The sequence below is a fragment of the Lagopus muta genome, chromosome Z (assembly GCF_023343835.1).
Source record: "Lagopus muta isolate bLagMut1 chromosome Z, bLagMut1 primary, whole genome shotgun sequence".
In the NCBI taxonomy this organism is placed as follows: domain Eukaryota; kingdom Metazoa; phylum Chordata; class Aves; order Galliformes; family Phasianidae; genus Lagopus; species Lagopus muta.
In genome coordinates, this window is record NC_064472.1 from 58,086,433 (window position 1) to 58,103,288 (window position 16,856).

Sequence of the window (16,856 nt, forward strand, 5' to 3'; positions counted from 1 at the left end):
TCCCTTTCCCTTTCCCTTTCCCTTTCCCTTTCCCTTTCCCTTTCCCTTTCCCTTCCCCTTCCCCTTCCCCTTCCCCTTCCCCTTCCCCTTTCCCTTTTTCTTTTGTCTTTGTCTTTGTCTTTTTTTTGTCTGTAAACAGCATCATTCTGTCATACAAAACCACATCCTGTGGCTACCTGTTTTACACATATCAGTTTGGGAAGGACACTCTGGACACAGATCTTACCTAATGTGCCAGATTATGAACAAGAGGTCCTTGGTCTGAGTCTCTTTGACACCAGGGGAAAGGCTTGTTCTAACCTTGGATTCATCCGAAGTTTCTAAAAGGAGTTATTTAAGTGAAGATAGGCTAAACAACAAAGGGCATCTGCTTTCCCATATATGTGTGGATCCACAGAAAAAAGTGGGAAGGGAATGTGGCTGAGCAGAAGTAAATTACTCTGTCTAACTTAAAATCAAACTGTGGAATCCACTGCTATTTGGTAAAATATTCTGAGTGAATTTTTAAAAAGGGCTGGATTAGTTCATTGCTATTTGTTGCAGCTACTCTCAAATAAATGGATAAACGTGACTATTTAAGAAGAATCCTCTTATCCAGCTTCAAAACTATACAACTGAGAGCAAAGTTTGTCTCTCTAAAAGTAGTCAAACCCAATGGTGGATGCTGTACAGCAACTTTTTTGGCTGAAGAGGTCAGGAAGGAAATATTTCCCCACACTAATGGGTAACCACAGTTTCATTTTTCAGCAGCTATTATGTTCTTGAAGTACTTGTTCATTACCACTGGAGACTTAATGTGCCAGTGCCCAGTTCTCTGTGCCAGAGGTTTACAAGTTAGGAGAAATGTATCACACTCAAGAGGAGAGGGAACAGTTGTCCCCTTCCATTCATAAAGTATAGTTTTGTCATATCGTAAGATGTCTGTTTCGTCTCCAGCTTTTGCCCTACTTACACTTTCATTCATTCAAGTGTAATTGTTAAGATAAGCCCTGTGTCTGGGCTTTACTTGTCAAAACCCAGGCAAAAACAGAAGCAAAAAATTGGTAATGGTGGCTCTCCTGTGTGTGTTGGTACAAAACTCCAAGAGTACATCTCTGCCTAATGAGAAAGCACAGATGTTCTGACAAGCAAGAACAACAAATAATAATTAAAAAAAAAGTTGCTATTCTGTCAAATATTGTGTGCATATCAAGGATCTGGAGTACAAAGCAGACTTAACAGCAATCACATTTTGAGTAGAATTCACTTGAATGTAACACCTTCTCCCTCTAAGGTTTTGAATGTGGTATCTTAAAGATGATCACACAAATTACTCATTCCAGGAACAAAGGCTCTTTCTTGAAAGCTGTCAGCTTTCTGACAGTTATGATGAGCATTTACTTCAGGCTTGTAAAACATATTAATCAAACTTGTTCCTATAGCTTCAGTCCAAGGAGTGTTACTGTTTCTTTTAGAGAAATATTTTACATAAGTGCTCTGAATACGTATACACCTTGAATGCAAACCACTGTCTATGCCATTCATTCATTCATAATGAATAAATACTAGTCTACATCGGGATTAAGGGGAATTGAAGCAGTGTATGGAAATCTGTTTATTACAAGACTATTTGCCAAAGACCTATGCACCATTCCTTGAACCCTGAAAAACATTTGAAAATATGGGTTGCATTTGCAAACTTCAGTGTATGACATGGAGAGCTGGCAAACTGCCTGGTTTCTACTTAAAGGATTGTCATTCTGGGAAAAATAAATTTCTCTAACTAGACAAAAGTCAATGTTTTCATGTTTTACTGCAATCAAACTGATTCAGCTGACAATTTAATGTCTCAACACTTAAAATATCTGTGGATAATCAGTTATCTCAATCAATCATATCTACAAGATTTCTCTATTTTCAAAGCCTGTATACATATGACAGAGATATCTAACAGTTTATAGAAACCTTCCCATCCTTAATGCTTCATGATTTCTCTTCAACTATCTACTTCTTTTTTTTCTTTCTTTCTTTCTTTTTTTCCTCCGTATTCAAGATTTTATAATTTTTGGAAAAAAAATCCAACCCTGCACTGTAATCAGATTTTGAAACCTTTGTGTTAATGTCCTGTTTTATTTAATTTTATGTATATTTTATAGTCTGCTTGCCTGTCAGAAAGATGTGGAAATGTGCTGGCATTCCAGCTGAAGACATCATTATGAGTGAGAAAATGCTCAAGGCTTTTTCAAAGTGGGTGCTGAAACATACGTTTCTCTTCTTTGACTCCAGGGGATGCTAACAGCTGCCCCAGCAGACAGGTACCGCAAGGTCAAAGGCTAGCAGAGCTGTGCACCTCCAGAATTTGACTGCCAGCAAAGTAGACGGGTAGTTTCTCAAAACTAATAATAAAAATAGCAACAGTGATGAGAAAAAGGAACTGACAACAAAAATGAAAAGAAACCTGCAGGAAGTGAATTCTGGGAAGCATAACACTTGGCAGAGCTGATTTTAATATCTGACAGGTTGAGTTCACTAATCTTTGCTATTCATATTGACGTGAAACTTCATACAGTTTTAGAGATTTGTATCTATTAAGACATGCAGCAGTGTTCCTACAACACAGGAACAAGTTTGCTAGCACCTACTGTTCTTCTTCCCTGATAAAAATTGGTATGAGCTGTTTTAAATGCCTAACAAATAATTACTCTGAACAATCAATAAAGAAAGCTGCATCTTTAGGGCCTCCTTTATCTTTAAAAAATAATAAAAAAAACACCAAGCCTCAGACCCACCAACAAGACAAAACAACATTCTTCCCTCCATCTTCCCCCCTCTCTTTTGTTTCTTTGATTACTTGGAGCCTTGTAATCAAACTAAGCTTAGTTTCAGGACCCTTGGGGCAGTATCTTTTAGTTCCCTGTCAGACTGCGTTGCAAAACAATCAATCTTGCTCTTGCACTCACTTGGCGGAAGTGCTGCGACACGAAGAGTGCCGTGCTTTGCTCTTGCTGTGAAGCTTCGATGACAAAAGTTTTTATCAGAAGCTGACTGTATTTAGGGTTATGAATATGCAATGACTCTCATTAGTATTGAAGCGCAGGAGCACAGGCTGACATCCCCGCCACTTTTAGCTGCTGCAGAATCGTCTAATGAATTGTCTTGCTCTTTCACTTGCACAGGCGCTGCTGTTATGGCTCCCTGTTCCAAGGGGAGTTGCCCAGTTTGAGAATACTGTTGACTGCAGAAATTAATTGCCAGGAACTGCTCTTGATTTTGTTAAACAATGTTGAGACAGTGTTTAAATTGCCAAAACAGAAAACCATTAAGCTCTGCACAAGACAGAGCCATCATGAATGAATGAAGGAACATGTGTGTCATTGTGCCAGGCTTTGCGCGCAGTCTTATGGTCACACCTGCACAATTGAAGATGTCTGTGTGCCAGTGGAGGGTCTCAGAGACCTGTCTTCACATTGATTTATTTACTGTCCTTCCAGCTAGAACAATTAAGATAAGGCGGGGGATAAGGCAGAGTTCTTCAAATGAGCAGGATTCCAATACACTGCTGTTTGATCAACCTGTTAATGCTCTCTTCTTTTCCTCTGGGACACTGTCAAACATTTTTCAGTTCACACATCTGCAATCTTTTTATGAATAAAGCACTGATAAGAATGTTGCCAACAAATGATTAAGATATCTGGCTTGATTTGTAGTATTGGAGGAGATGTGAAAGCTTTCAGAAAAAAGTGGAAATGCCCCTTTCTCCCAATTGGTTAAATTAAGTTTTTTTTTTTCCTATTCATCTGAAATTTCTCCTGACATAAAAGGATCTTTTGTGGCTCTCCGCAGATTGTGAAGGATGGAGTGTATTGAAATAGATAATATATTCCAAGAAGCGTAAGCAGCATTCTGAAAGGTGCGTGCATACTGCAAGTAATGAAGGATATGAGGTTCTCCCAATAAGATGTCAGCCCTGTGCAGCTCTTTATCTATTCAATCAGTAATGGAAATGGTCCCAGTGCAAGCAGGAGGATCTGTTTAATTTTTACTGCGATTTTTGGCACTGCTGCTCTAAAGTGAGCTTAGGTTACCTCTTGACCCAACCCCAGGAGTGCCTGTTCTCGTCAGCTGGAGAAAAAATAAACATAAAAAACATCTACATGTTGGGAGTATCAAATACAAAAGCAGTTTAAAATAAATGCAGTTCTGACAAAAGTGGCTCAAGTATCATACATCAAACACTTGTTACCTCTCTTGGCCTTAGTGATTGCACGTGACTAAGAAAGAGTGAGTGATAAAATCCGAAGAAAGATGAAACCAATCTGGGCCTTTTTAAAGATCATCAATCATTCTGCGCAGCCATGATATTATTAGTTCCAGTAAGCCTTGTTCTCCCATTTTATGGACATCATAAACCCCCACCCTTCTACCAATGCTACCATGGGAAATCACTTTTATGGGCAGCATCTTAGCATGGGCCAATCAGATCTAATCACATAACAAGCTACTGAATTATTCAATGTTCTCTCTAATTCTGCATTCTTCCTGCACTTTGCTGTCACTGCAGGGTTTTAAAAGTATGTGATTTTACAATATTTATTAAGAAGATAACTGTACACAGGAATTTTGCTTTCTCGATGTCTTTCAATAATTGTTTGTTCCCTTAGATGGTTGTACTATATACACTTCTGTATAGAGAATATTTTCTCAGAAAAGTACAGCTATTCATAATGTGGCATTCAGCTCTAAACTCTTTCGGCTTTTAAAATACTGAGCGTAAGGACAATAGTGAAACAATTGTGTTCAAACATAAAATATTCAGATTTACAGAGCAAACTGTAACCAGCATGTCTCTTAGCTGTTGCTATGAATACAGGGCTCACATTGTATGTGAAAATATTTCAGTTTTAATTGCAAATCTGTGCAGAGATGATTTGGGGTCTGTAATTAGCACATAAATTCCAGACTTTGTGACTGCTGTGAAAACACACATTATTTATGGAACGATTATCTAAACATAATTCAGTGTTTTTTTGCTTTCAACAACTACTGTAAAAGTCTGATTTAATAAAATGTGAAAAATTTGCTGTCTCTTACACTTCTGTTTACGTTATGAAGCGTTCGTTTCTCTGTGCTACCATTTCCCACTCCACCTGCAGTGGTCTTTGCTTTCAGTGGTTCCATGCTTCACTCACACCTCAGGGAGGTTTCTTCACAACCATAAAGTGCCAGGCACTTAATTTGTTTAAAATGAAAGCTTGGATTATGCAAATCGGTCTGAACTGCATGAACAGAGTGAGTTTATGTGACCTCCATCCTTGTGCTTTTCATCCAGGCTCAAAGGGGAAATAGATAGGAGCCCTGTCTGAGCTGGTTTTAAGCTACCATATGCAGATTTGTGCTTATCCGGACAGGGTTACAGGAAGGACAAAGTGGTCTCTTGTTCCCACCCACTTATTGTAAACTGTGGGCTCAGCCTCTTCTCATTCCCATCACTGTAGGTGGCATCCGGCTCAAAGCTCCTCATCTCTCTTCCACGGGAATTCTTCCCTACCTGCAGCCCCATGTGTTTTCAATATTGGCTACTCCTACAACTCATTTCACAGGAATAATTTTTGGGACCATCTTCCATTGCAAGGTTTAAAAACAGGTTTTTAGGTTGTGTGGAACTGAGCTTTCCCCTTTCCAGTCTTAACTGTGTCTGGAGGCTGCTAGTGGGCACTGAGCTGCGAACCAGTGTGCACATCTGCTTGAACACCACAGCAATGAGTTAAATAACAAAACACAGCTTACAGTAACAGCAAAAATCCCTCATATGGACTTAATTTACAGCTGAAAATAACACACCTGATGCTTTCCTCCCTTGTGGGTTGGCCTTGTATATGGTTTTGCTGTTGTTGAGGTACAATCCCCATCTTCCCTCCAAAACCTGGTCACGAGGTACTCTGCAGACACAGCTCTGTGCAGCAACAGCCTCAGCAGTTGCTGTAGTAGTGACAGTCCCAGCCACTATGGGAATCACCTCACCTCTGCCACAGCTTCTTTATGGCTGTGATCCCAGCCCTGTCTGTACCAGCGATCCCCGTGGGATAGACAACACCTTGGTGCTGGGCACTGGAGTTCTGATTTACTGGTGATATCAGTGTCAGAGTGCACGTGCTGTGCAAACGGACTTGAGAAGAGTAATTGAGAGATTCAGTGTGAAACCACTGAAAGCTGTAATTTGAAGTTCCAGTACTAGTATTACAACTGAAGTTTAAAGCGACAGAGGCCCAATTGTGAACAGTTATTTTCTTAAATATTATTGAGTTTCTATTCCCTGGGAAACACTTGTTTCTGCCTGCACATTGCTGTCACTAGAACCTATCTCTGTGGCTTCTTGTGTCAGAGTTGCTGATCCTCACATCCTGGCAGCACAAAACAGTTGGGAATTGAGGCTGGGAGACTTGCTAATGCAATGGGGCCAGCCTACCTTCTAGGGGCAGTGTAAAAACAGTACTTTTGAGAAAGGAGAAGGATGGATGAGAGTGGAGATCTTTTCTGATGGACTAATTGTGTTAGAAATTATTGGAATAGACCAGCTCAGTTGGAAGTGACCTTCAAAGATCGCCTAGTCCAACGGGCTGACCTCTTCAGAACTAACCAAAATTTAGAGCATACAAATGAGGGTCTTGTCCACATGCTTCTTCAACACTGACAGGCATGGAGTATCAACCACCTTGTTAGGAAGACTTCCAGAGTTTGACCATCCTTACTGTAAAGAAAATTTTCGTAATGTCCAGCAGGTGCAACTTTGTGCTGTTCTTTTGCATCTTACCATCAGTTTCCAGAATCAGAGCCCAACCCTTCCCTCTTCACTTCCTTTCCTCTTCTGCTGACTAGACAATCCAGTTGCCCTCAGCATGCCTTTCAGCCCTGTAACCAGACCGGTTGCCCTCCTCTAGATGCTCTCCAGCATTTTTTTTATATTGTGGAGACCAGAACTGCACCCACTATACAAAGTGAGGCTGCACCAGTGCTTAATATAAAGGGAGAACCACCTTGTTTGATGAGTTGACTGTATATGTACATATACAAATAGTGTAATACACTTAATGTACCCCAAAATGCATTTTACCACCCTGACTGCCAGAAAATGCTAATACTGGCTCATCCTGACCCTGCTGGCACTGACACCCCCAGGTCCCTTTCCACACAGCTGCTCCCCAGCCATATTTTTCCCAGGCTGTACTGTGGCAGTACTCCATCCCAGGTGAGGAACCTGGTATTTTCCTTTGCTGAACTTCATGCCACTGGTGACTGCCCAATATCTTACAAACCTTTGAGCTTTACCATTGAGGCAGTTCATCACTTGGTGTAGCATGAACTTGTTTATCTCATGGTTGGACAATTTATCCAGAGTGATGCTGTGAGGAACAGAAAGATTACATCCATCACCAAGCTGATGACCTTATTGTAGAAGGAAATCAAATTACTAAGACAGGGCTTTCCCGTCATGTTGACTATGTCTGATAATATCTTTGCTTGCATATGTTTCAATATCCCCCAGGACAATCTTCTCCATAACTTTTCTTGGGACTGGGGTTAAAATAATATTTTATTTTTTATAATTGTCTCCTTCATATCTTTGGCTTAATTTTAGGAAAAAATTGTTAATTTGCATTATAAACCTTAACATGCAGTACAGCTTGTAGATTGTCTAATCAAATAATAAACAAAAATTATTCTACACATTTACTTGACTGGTGCTATACCAGTCACCAGTCTCATAATATTGGTGTATTTTTCTTTGTGTCTGCTGTGATAAGATGACAAGAGCACCTGAAATTTCATATGAAAGTGAAATGTCTGCTTTTAGGGAATACAAAAATTTTAATACAGAGTCTGTTTAAAAAGTTCTGCTTCCTTTTGTACAAGGAATTCCAAAAGTAAGAGCAGCATTTGGCTCGCAGACAGCAGGATTTTATGAAAGTAGAACTGTCCCAGGAATATCAGCCACGCCATCTGATGTACATAGCATAAACAATTCAGATTGGTTTCATACTATTAATGTAGTTATCAATAAAAGCACATTTTCATTCCCCATGTTGAACAATGAATCCTTTCTAATAAGGTGAGATCTGTGACACAGAAAATAAATACCGAGGTGGAAATGAAAACAGACTACTTTTTGAAAACCTAGAAGAGACAATTATTTCCTCTTACAAGAGATATTATTTTCCCACCCACATATTTAAGATATGATTTTATCCAATTTAACATATTTTTCTATCCACCTGTCCAGCAGCTGCCCACAAGACCACAATTGTTCCTGTCCTCTTCTGCTGTGAAGCAGAAGAGTATGTTTTCCATACATTGTTCATCATAACCATGAATAGTTTTCATTTTTTACCCCCAATATTTTACAGAAATGTAACTGATTAGACGAAAATACAGGAAAAATCCTTTAAAATATGCTACAGAAAGCTTTCTGGGAGAGGTGTGATTAGAAGAGAGAGGATGTCCTCTTTGACGACACCTCTGTGCAAGCAGGAAATCATTGTAGGAGCAGAAACTGGGAATGCACCCACTAAGTCAATGAGTAAACACTGTTATACACAGAGGGATCTGTATGACTAAACAAAGCTGCAGATCAGAGGGTGGAAAATGCATCTGGTGTTGTGATGGACTTTTTCCCTAGCTTATACACAGAGAAAAAAACTGACAGCGTCGATAAAACAGGTTTTAATTATGGACTACAGACCATAATCCATGATAGCTTTCTGAAATATTTTCAAACTCGGTAATGAGGGTTCATCTGCTACTGTAGATATTTGAAATGGGAAACCATGTAATAGCCAGAGATGAGTATTCCTCTGGGCTAAGCACTGTACAAACACAGGATCAAAAAACCTGTCAATATCCAAATGATTACCACACTGGTTGGTAACTGGAGAAACGTTATGGTCCTGTCAAGACCATGCTGGCAGTGAGGCTGAATTCTTAAAGTGAAAATTCATAACTTGTGTCCCTCCAGCGGTGTCTGCATGCTCTCATCAAGCACGTACATAGCTCTGTGTTTGACTTGGCTGGTGCTGATACACTGCTGTCCTGCACCCCACATACAACAACACCTTCCAGTATCACCAGGGCAGGTCCTTTGGGCACCATCCTCACAGCTGGATGAGGACTGGGGCCAAGTGACCTCTGCAAGTCAACCAAGGCTTTCCTGCTAAAACCAGTAAAGGCTGGTCCCAGAGAAGGCTAATTAGTGTTGGCCTACTGAATACTAGTGAAATCATTCAAGCTGGGACACATGCTCTGTGCAGATGGATGTTGCTGTGATCTGCTGCCAGACTGAAAAAAATGAGAAGAATTTTATGTTATGCACTGTAGACTTCTTACCTGTTTTAATTTTTAATAAAAATGTTCCTTTATAAGTACCAGAAGCAATATGAACTTAATATGAGCTCAGAGGACCGTGCAATACAAGCATAATTGACTCACTGCCATCACTTGCTAGATATTTTTTCCTTTCTGTTTCTTAAGTCTTAAGGTTTCTGATGTTCGTAATGGAAATAGAATATGCTAGAGAGCTTGCATTTGACACAGAGCTTACAACCTACTAGTCAATATTGAAATTGGATTTGAATTACCGTGTAAGTAATTGCCGATGAGAAAACTGGAATAAAATAGGTGTGGAGAGACCTAAAGCACCTGCAGGTCATAGGCAAAAGAAACCAAAAATTAAAATGTTTACAGAGGTTAAAGGTTTAAATTTTTAATTATTGTTGCATCAGGAAACAGACCACTTTTTATGTGTGTGGCTTTCCTCTATAAAACCAGAGTTTGTCTTATATGGAAGTTTGATATATTTCCACTAGCCAGTGTCACAACTGAAAAGCCAAACAGATGAACAATATTTACACTGAACCTTTGAACTGTCGGCCTGATACTATCACTCTTTTTAATCACAGAGTAGCTCAGTGTTGAGCTAACCTTACTTTCATCTTCTCTGTTCCTGCTTGTGCTACATTACCCCATCCGCAATAAACAATGAAGAAAGCTGTAATATCCTGAGTAGTGACTATAACCTGTCCTCCCCTTAATGACAGGTTTATGCTGTTCGTCAAAATCCATCATCTGAACAGATAAAATTGAATTAAGTGACTGGTGAATTGGACATGCCGAAATAAAAGCAGTGCAGTGTCTGTTCTTATTAGGGACTACCTAACAGGAGATAGTCCTGGTTACTTACTGAAAGACAGCCTTGCTGTCATCTAGGGATTTTTCTGGAAGTCAAAGCCAGAAAAACAATTGAGGAGCAGTGTTTGCTGTGTTTGCTAGACAAAATCTCATTAATACTACTTTGACTGAGGAAAGAATATCACTGCTTGAAGTGAGTGCTTGAGAATTTGAAGTCACTCCCAGTTTTAGAGGACAGATGAAGCCAGTAAGTCACATTCTGATCCAGAACACTCTCACTGCTGTGTATTGCAAACAAAGTTCCTGACCAGACTGACATTTCTGTTTAAAAGTTCAGTAGCAATCATGTCAGCTGAAGTGGAAGATAAAGTTCCCAAGTAGGCTTCAGGATAAACACCAAGCTGAGCAGAATCATCTTGTCTGTATTTCAAGAGCTTTGGTTTCTCCTCTTACCAAAATTAGAGAAAAACAAATGAGAACAAAATGATAATTTTAATCTGTTCCTGCAGAGAAAGATGGATTCACAACTGTTTCTTGATTCTACAAATAGTTTAACTAAATACATATGAATAGTATAGCTCACTGAGTTTTGAGTGCTACTCCTTATCCATGGCTGCATGAAACAGAACTGTAGGGGATATATTAGTATGTGGACTTAACCTGGGTTGCTGTTTCCAGCTTTAGCAATGACTTTTTTTTTGTGCATTCTTGAAAGTGGTGTTTATTTTTTTTTCTTACATTCAAAGTATTCACTTGAAAATGAATATATTAATGCTTCCATCATATAGTGAAGCTGGCAGTCTTGATTTATGTAAGCAAAATATTTTGAAGTCCTTACAGAAAAGGAAGTAAAGAAAAGTAAGGATGTAATTGGACGTTAGCTGGCAAGCAATGCTGCCATCACCTTACAGTGTTTCTTTTACTTCCTTTCCATTGCAATATCTGCTCAAATCTTATAAAGATTTTTTTTTGCACTGGAGCAGAGGTGAACAAGCCCCTCAGATCTGTTACTGAGACAAAGGAAAATGCTTTCTTGTTAGAAAGCTCATTAACAATCTAAGCAGTGATGGAATCAGCACTTGGGGTAACTCCAAAGCCATCTACTCACACTGGCTGGAATGATAGATGGAGACAGATCCTGGTGACAGGATTAATATTTCCCCTAACTTAGCTCTGGTGATCTATGTTCACAGCTATTAAAAGTAAAAGAAATAAATGTTTCAAAGCTGTCTTTGCATTCCCAGCAGAGTTTTTTGTGATTTCCATTTTGTAGGAGATTTTTCTTTTTTCATTGAGGAGTGGGCATACAAAACCCAAAGACTCCCAATTCTTATTTCCTTCTACATCACCACGGGATAAAAATTTGGGAAAGCTACCTGCAGTACTAGGTTCAGCTAATAAGCTGATATAGTCCCTGGCCTGAAGAGTGCATATAACTACATTTGCTTGCTGTTCACCTTCCTTCAGCAGAAGAATGAGAGAGGAGAAATCAAGGCAGGGAAACTTTTCAGCTGTTAGTCTACATACTTCTTTTTCAGTGCCTTTTCTGCTGAATAAATGGAATACTCAGATGTGCAACACTGCCAGCCTCATGAGCTATAACATGCTTGTACACATAAGATAACTCAGTGGAATCCACTCTGAAGTTCAGTGCTGATGCCTTCCTTATGCTTTCTTTTGGTCCTACTCCTCCCTTAGCTCTTTAATTCCTTAAGCATGAAACATTTGAATGGCATTTGTGCAGCTTCCCCATGTATAAGATGTCAAAATGAATCAAGGAGTTGTCACTAAAACATCTTTCACTTAAACATGTTTACATTAGGAGCACCTTTCTAGGTACACTGATGACAGCATCCTCAGGAAGAAAAGAAACTCACAAGTATGTATTTCATCTTGGCCCTAGCTCCTGAGAATTAAACATATGTTTATGACTGTCTTTGCTCAGGAAAATCCTTATTTAAACCCATTTGGAAAAGGATTCAATACAGTCTTTTAAATGTAAGCAAGCATAGCTGGTGATAAACACACTCTACATTTTGTACTTTTAATTTGCTTCAACAGTGAGAAAGAAGTGCACATTGCCATGTAACGAAATAATGTGAGGTCTGTCCATGGAAATCCAGCTGAAGACTGAATTGCTCAGTAATACTGAGGGCTGTAATCGGACACAAGACCAACACATAGAGGAATAAAAACAGCCTTTCACCCCCACCCCCTCATCCCACCACCTTGCATAACCTTATGTAGCTTGAAGCAAGACAAGCAAGTCAGCATCTCACACCATTCAACAGCTTTGACATGACAGGTATGGTATTTTCTTACTCACAGAATTGCCAAAGAAATCCGCCCTAGCAAAAGTGCAAAAGTTTTCAGTATAAGGAGGTGGGGTGCAAAAACTGGCTTGTAGGCAAAGGTTGAAATGACTCAATCTGAAACAAAATGTAAAGCAATTACTGCTAGGAAAAAAAGATCATGCTGACATTTAAAGGCTGCAGTGATAGTATCTGTCCCTTCCCAGGCTGACATAAGCAGCCTGGATTTGATCCCCAAATGTTTTTGTATTTTATTTTTTGATATTTGGGATGTCCTTTATTCAGAGGTGGGGGGCAGCAGGATGGGTTGCCTTAACTTCAGTTGTTGATGCAGAGAAATAATTGCCACTCCAGAAAGGTAATTACATATGCCATTGTTTATACACATAATAGGCCTGGAAAAGCATGTTCTGCAGATAGGAAAAAAGAAAACCCTGCTTTCACATCAGGGCGGAACACTATGTAAAGTGACAGATTGCCACAAATAGCATTCAAACCCTTGCACATTAGTGGTTGATTTTTCTTCTGGGGAATAGTAGGGGGGAGGGATGAAGGCTATGAAATAGGATGGAGGGGGGAAAGAAGACAGTTTTGCTCAACAGTCACAGTAGCATATCCAGTGTTTTTTGCTCTCCTGATTGCTGCTAAATGAATCTGATCTTTAAGAAGTTGTTATTAAAGTCACTGCCTCAAAGGGATGTTTTCTGTTGCTGCCATCCTGTGCAAATACCGCCTTTTCTAAAGTAGCCTTAATCTGAGTTGCTTTCAAAGCATACCAAATAATGTGGTAAATATGGTATGGCACGATGCATCCCTTCTTTGTGCCTTTAGTACCACATAGAAAGTGAATTTAGGTCACAAAAGGGCAGCTAAAGTCTCTTTTCTCTCCCCCCCTTCCCCCAGTCGTAATATATCTAACAACAAAAGAATAAAACAAACAGCGTGCTGTGTCAAACCCATTTCTCTCTTACATTTTTTTTAAATGCAAAATATGTATTTATTTCTTCAAAATATTGAAAGTATCAGGGCTGAACAAAGGAAAAAATACATATGTATCTCGATATTGAACCGAGCATTGTTAGATGCTGAAGCAATTCATAGCTGGGCTATTCGCTGCTGCAGTGTCCAGCAAATTGCATGACCTGCTTGTTAGGCTTGACAACAGTGTTTTACCTAACAAAGGCCTCAACAGCTCAGAGCAGCAGAGGAATGTCAAAATGAGCACATTTCACACACAGATGTGTGACCATAATGGTCTATAAGAAGATGCATGGGGTGGAGGGAAGGGGCTGGGGGCTGGGAAGGCTAACAGTTAGCAGTGGGGACATGGCCCTGCTGACCACATTTAATCAACCCTTCTGTAAACAATTCAACATTTTCATTGTTCTCTAAAAACTAATAAAGAGAAACAAGCACTTTTCATTCATCTTGAAGTAATTTTCTGTCAGGTTTGAGCCCCTTGTGGCCTACAGCCTGTGCATTGCTAGCTGTGTGATACAACAACTATTTCAATTTATTTTACAAACTCTGGCCATTCACATGTCAGTTAGTGTTCACCAAGCCGGCATCTGAAATTGTGCAGTTAACGAGTTTTACAACATTTCTATCAAGAGAAACTGTTTAGCATAACTGACTCTTAAGGAGTTATTATACCTCTAAAAATCCATTTTAAGGGGCATTATTTAAATAAAATAGAAAAACGGTTCACTGCCTTTTAAAGGGGCTACAAAAAAAGTCCATCAGATCCAGTGCAGTAATCCTCAGCTTAAAGCACTCTTGAGAGCACTTCTGGGAATTATCAGCATAATGAAATGTTTTGTGAAATGTCCAGATAGATTCCTCTACTCAACAATTTTACTGCACCATATTTATTTTCCTCCTAGTTTTTAAAGAAGTGAATTACTTTTTTGAGGGGATGACTCTACATTGTGCAGATTAACTGAACACATTATTGCCAAGGCTGTAGTATAAGCGAGGGTTTCAGTCTGTGTGCAGTCTATATACATCAGCAAGGGAAAAAAAGAAGTAAAGCCCTTTATGCTATACTCAGCTCTAAAAGGGTTAAATCACAATGAGGCTTATGCAGATTTGCATTCCTCTTGTACTACATTTTTCCCATACTCTTAAACAACTTTGTTATACAATGGCATCTGTAAAACGCATTATTAAAAACAGTTCTTAATTAAATAAAGAAAAAAACTTATAAAATTGAAATTTGGTTTAAAACATTTTGAAAGGAAAAGCCCTCTGAATTTTAACTTAAAGAGTAGATATCTACATATTGACTGCAATGACCAGTGATCCAAAGCTGCTAAAGCCAAGACTCCATGGTGGTAGAAAAACGGCAACATATGAGCGAGTTAATTTCAGCGTAATTCACCTGGTGGAGTAAGAACCATACCTGCCACGTAAATTAATGAGTGTTTCTACCTGAAGTGAGCCCTGTAAGAGAAAAATTGCCCCTAATACAATAACAGGTACAATAGTTAAGATATGCAAATGCATATACAATATGCACTGATGCACTGGCAATACAGATGTGATGGCCTATCTACCGTTGTTAGTTCAATATCATTTGGCCTAGCTCAGAATCCTCAGAATTAAATGCTAGCAAAAAAAGTTTGCCTCTCCACCTGTCCTGTGAGGAAAGCCTGAGGGAGCTGGACTTGTTTAGCTCAAGAGAAGACTCTGGGGAGACTTCACTGCAATCTTCCAGTACTTGGAGGGACTTTGCAAGCAGGAAGGGGACAAAAACTTTACACAGATAATGATAAAACAAAGGGGAGTGGGTTTGAATTGAAAGAGGGGGAGTTTAGGGTAGATGTTAAGAAGAAATTCTTCAGGTGAGGATCTGGTACAGGCTGCCCAGAGAAGCTGTGGGTGCCCGATCCCTGTAGGTGCTCAAAGCCAGGCTTGATGGATTCCTGCAGAATCTGATTTAGGGGATGGCAACCCTGACCATAGCAAGGAGCTGGAACTAGCTAATCTTTGATGTCCTTCCAACCCAAGCCCTTCAAAAATTATATGATAAGTTTGGTATCAGCTTTTGGGAGTTTTTTTGCATCAGTTCTAACTTAGAGAGCCTAACATTGCCAGCACTGGATATCAATGAATACAATTACTGATCCACAAGGCACACAGTTGATAATTTGTGCACTTTCTCAGGGTGAAAGTACATTTTCAGGTTTACAAAGTTTTCTAGAGTTGCTATGTTCAAGGCTTTAGCAAGACAAATACACGTAAGGTGCCTTCTAATCAGGCAAATCTATGATTGGTCAGCATGAAATGAGATAGCAGGCACTGTCCTAACTGGACTACAACTCAGTTTTGCAAGATGCCAAGCATTTTGGCCCAAGTTTACATCTACAGTCACTGGTAGAACTATTTACTTTATGGTTAGAGAAACCAGTTTGCTTACAACTGAAAGATGTTCTGGAGTGGTGGCATGCTTCTTAGCACTCTTCAAACATGCATAGGAAAACCTGTAAAATATGAGGGTTTTTAAAGCTACATTGTTCAGACTTGTGTTACAATCAACAGAGAACAGCTATGCAAATAATGTACTGATTGAGATAATGAAAGTAAGGAAGGAAGAAGTCTATTGTATTTCTAGAATACAGATATTAGAGACATTGGAAGTCAAAATATAAATATTTAAATAAAATATAATAGCACCCACTCTAGAGAAAAAAATTGTGTCCAATTCCAGAGAGAAAGCTAGGAGGGACAAACCACATATGGATGTTCATTTTGTTTAACAGAAAGACAATAACAGTGAAGCAAAAGGAGTGAACTGAGGATAATCCTGGTGACACTTTCCAATCCTGTGCATTCAGGCTTAGTTATTCTTGGTTTACTGCATGGTCAGCTAGCAGATGCTATTGCAGGTCTTCTCTGGAATGACATGTAAATGGGTCATTAAGATATTTTTCATGTCTCTTTATGTTTAAAAGCATACAACTCCTCCTTCAGTTGGACTCCTTTCTTCTCCTTGGCATGTTGAAGTTTTTGATGGGGAACTGGGAACTGTATCTACAACCAGTGTAAGTGGCAGGAGCTCTAGGTCGAAAAAGAATGGACAATTATGAATCTGAAGACTAGAGAGTGATCTTCAGTGTTGTGTACTAGAGAGATATCTATGATTAAAAAAAAAGTTAGGAACAAGCTTGTATTCAGCACAATGAATTAGAGTAACATATTTTCCATGAACTTAAATATTATGGCAGTAGGAATTCTTTGTTCCTTCATTATTTATGAATGCATATTTGGCCAAAATAGAGTATTTTTATTAAGTATTTTTTCAAGCATGCATGAAGGTGTCACTGATTTTCTGTTCTGCAGTGTAAGATCTTTTACTTTTGGGGAAATAAGTACGCAAAAAAGAAA

General features: G+C 39.2%; 1 long non-coding RNA gene across 4 annotated transcripts in view; it reads left to right on the top strand.

Moving 5' to 3' along the window:
• LOC125687189 (uncharacterized) overlaps positions 1 to 5,058 on the top strand; it is a 39,699-nt gene extending 34,641 nt beyond the window's left edge. For 3 of the 4 annotated variants that reach the window (XR_007374008.1, XR_007374007.1, XR_007374009.1), the window contains one exon: positions 140 to 5,058. This is a non-coding gene — a long non-coding RNA (uncharacterized LOC125687189). The remainder of the gene's footprint in view (positions 1 to 139) is intronic. The other variant, XR_007374010.1, reaches the window with a different exon arrangement.
• Positions 5,059 to 16,856: the final 11,798 nt, after the last annotated feature.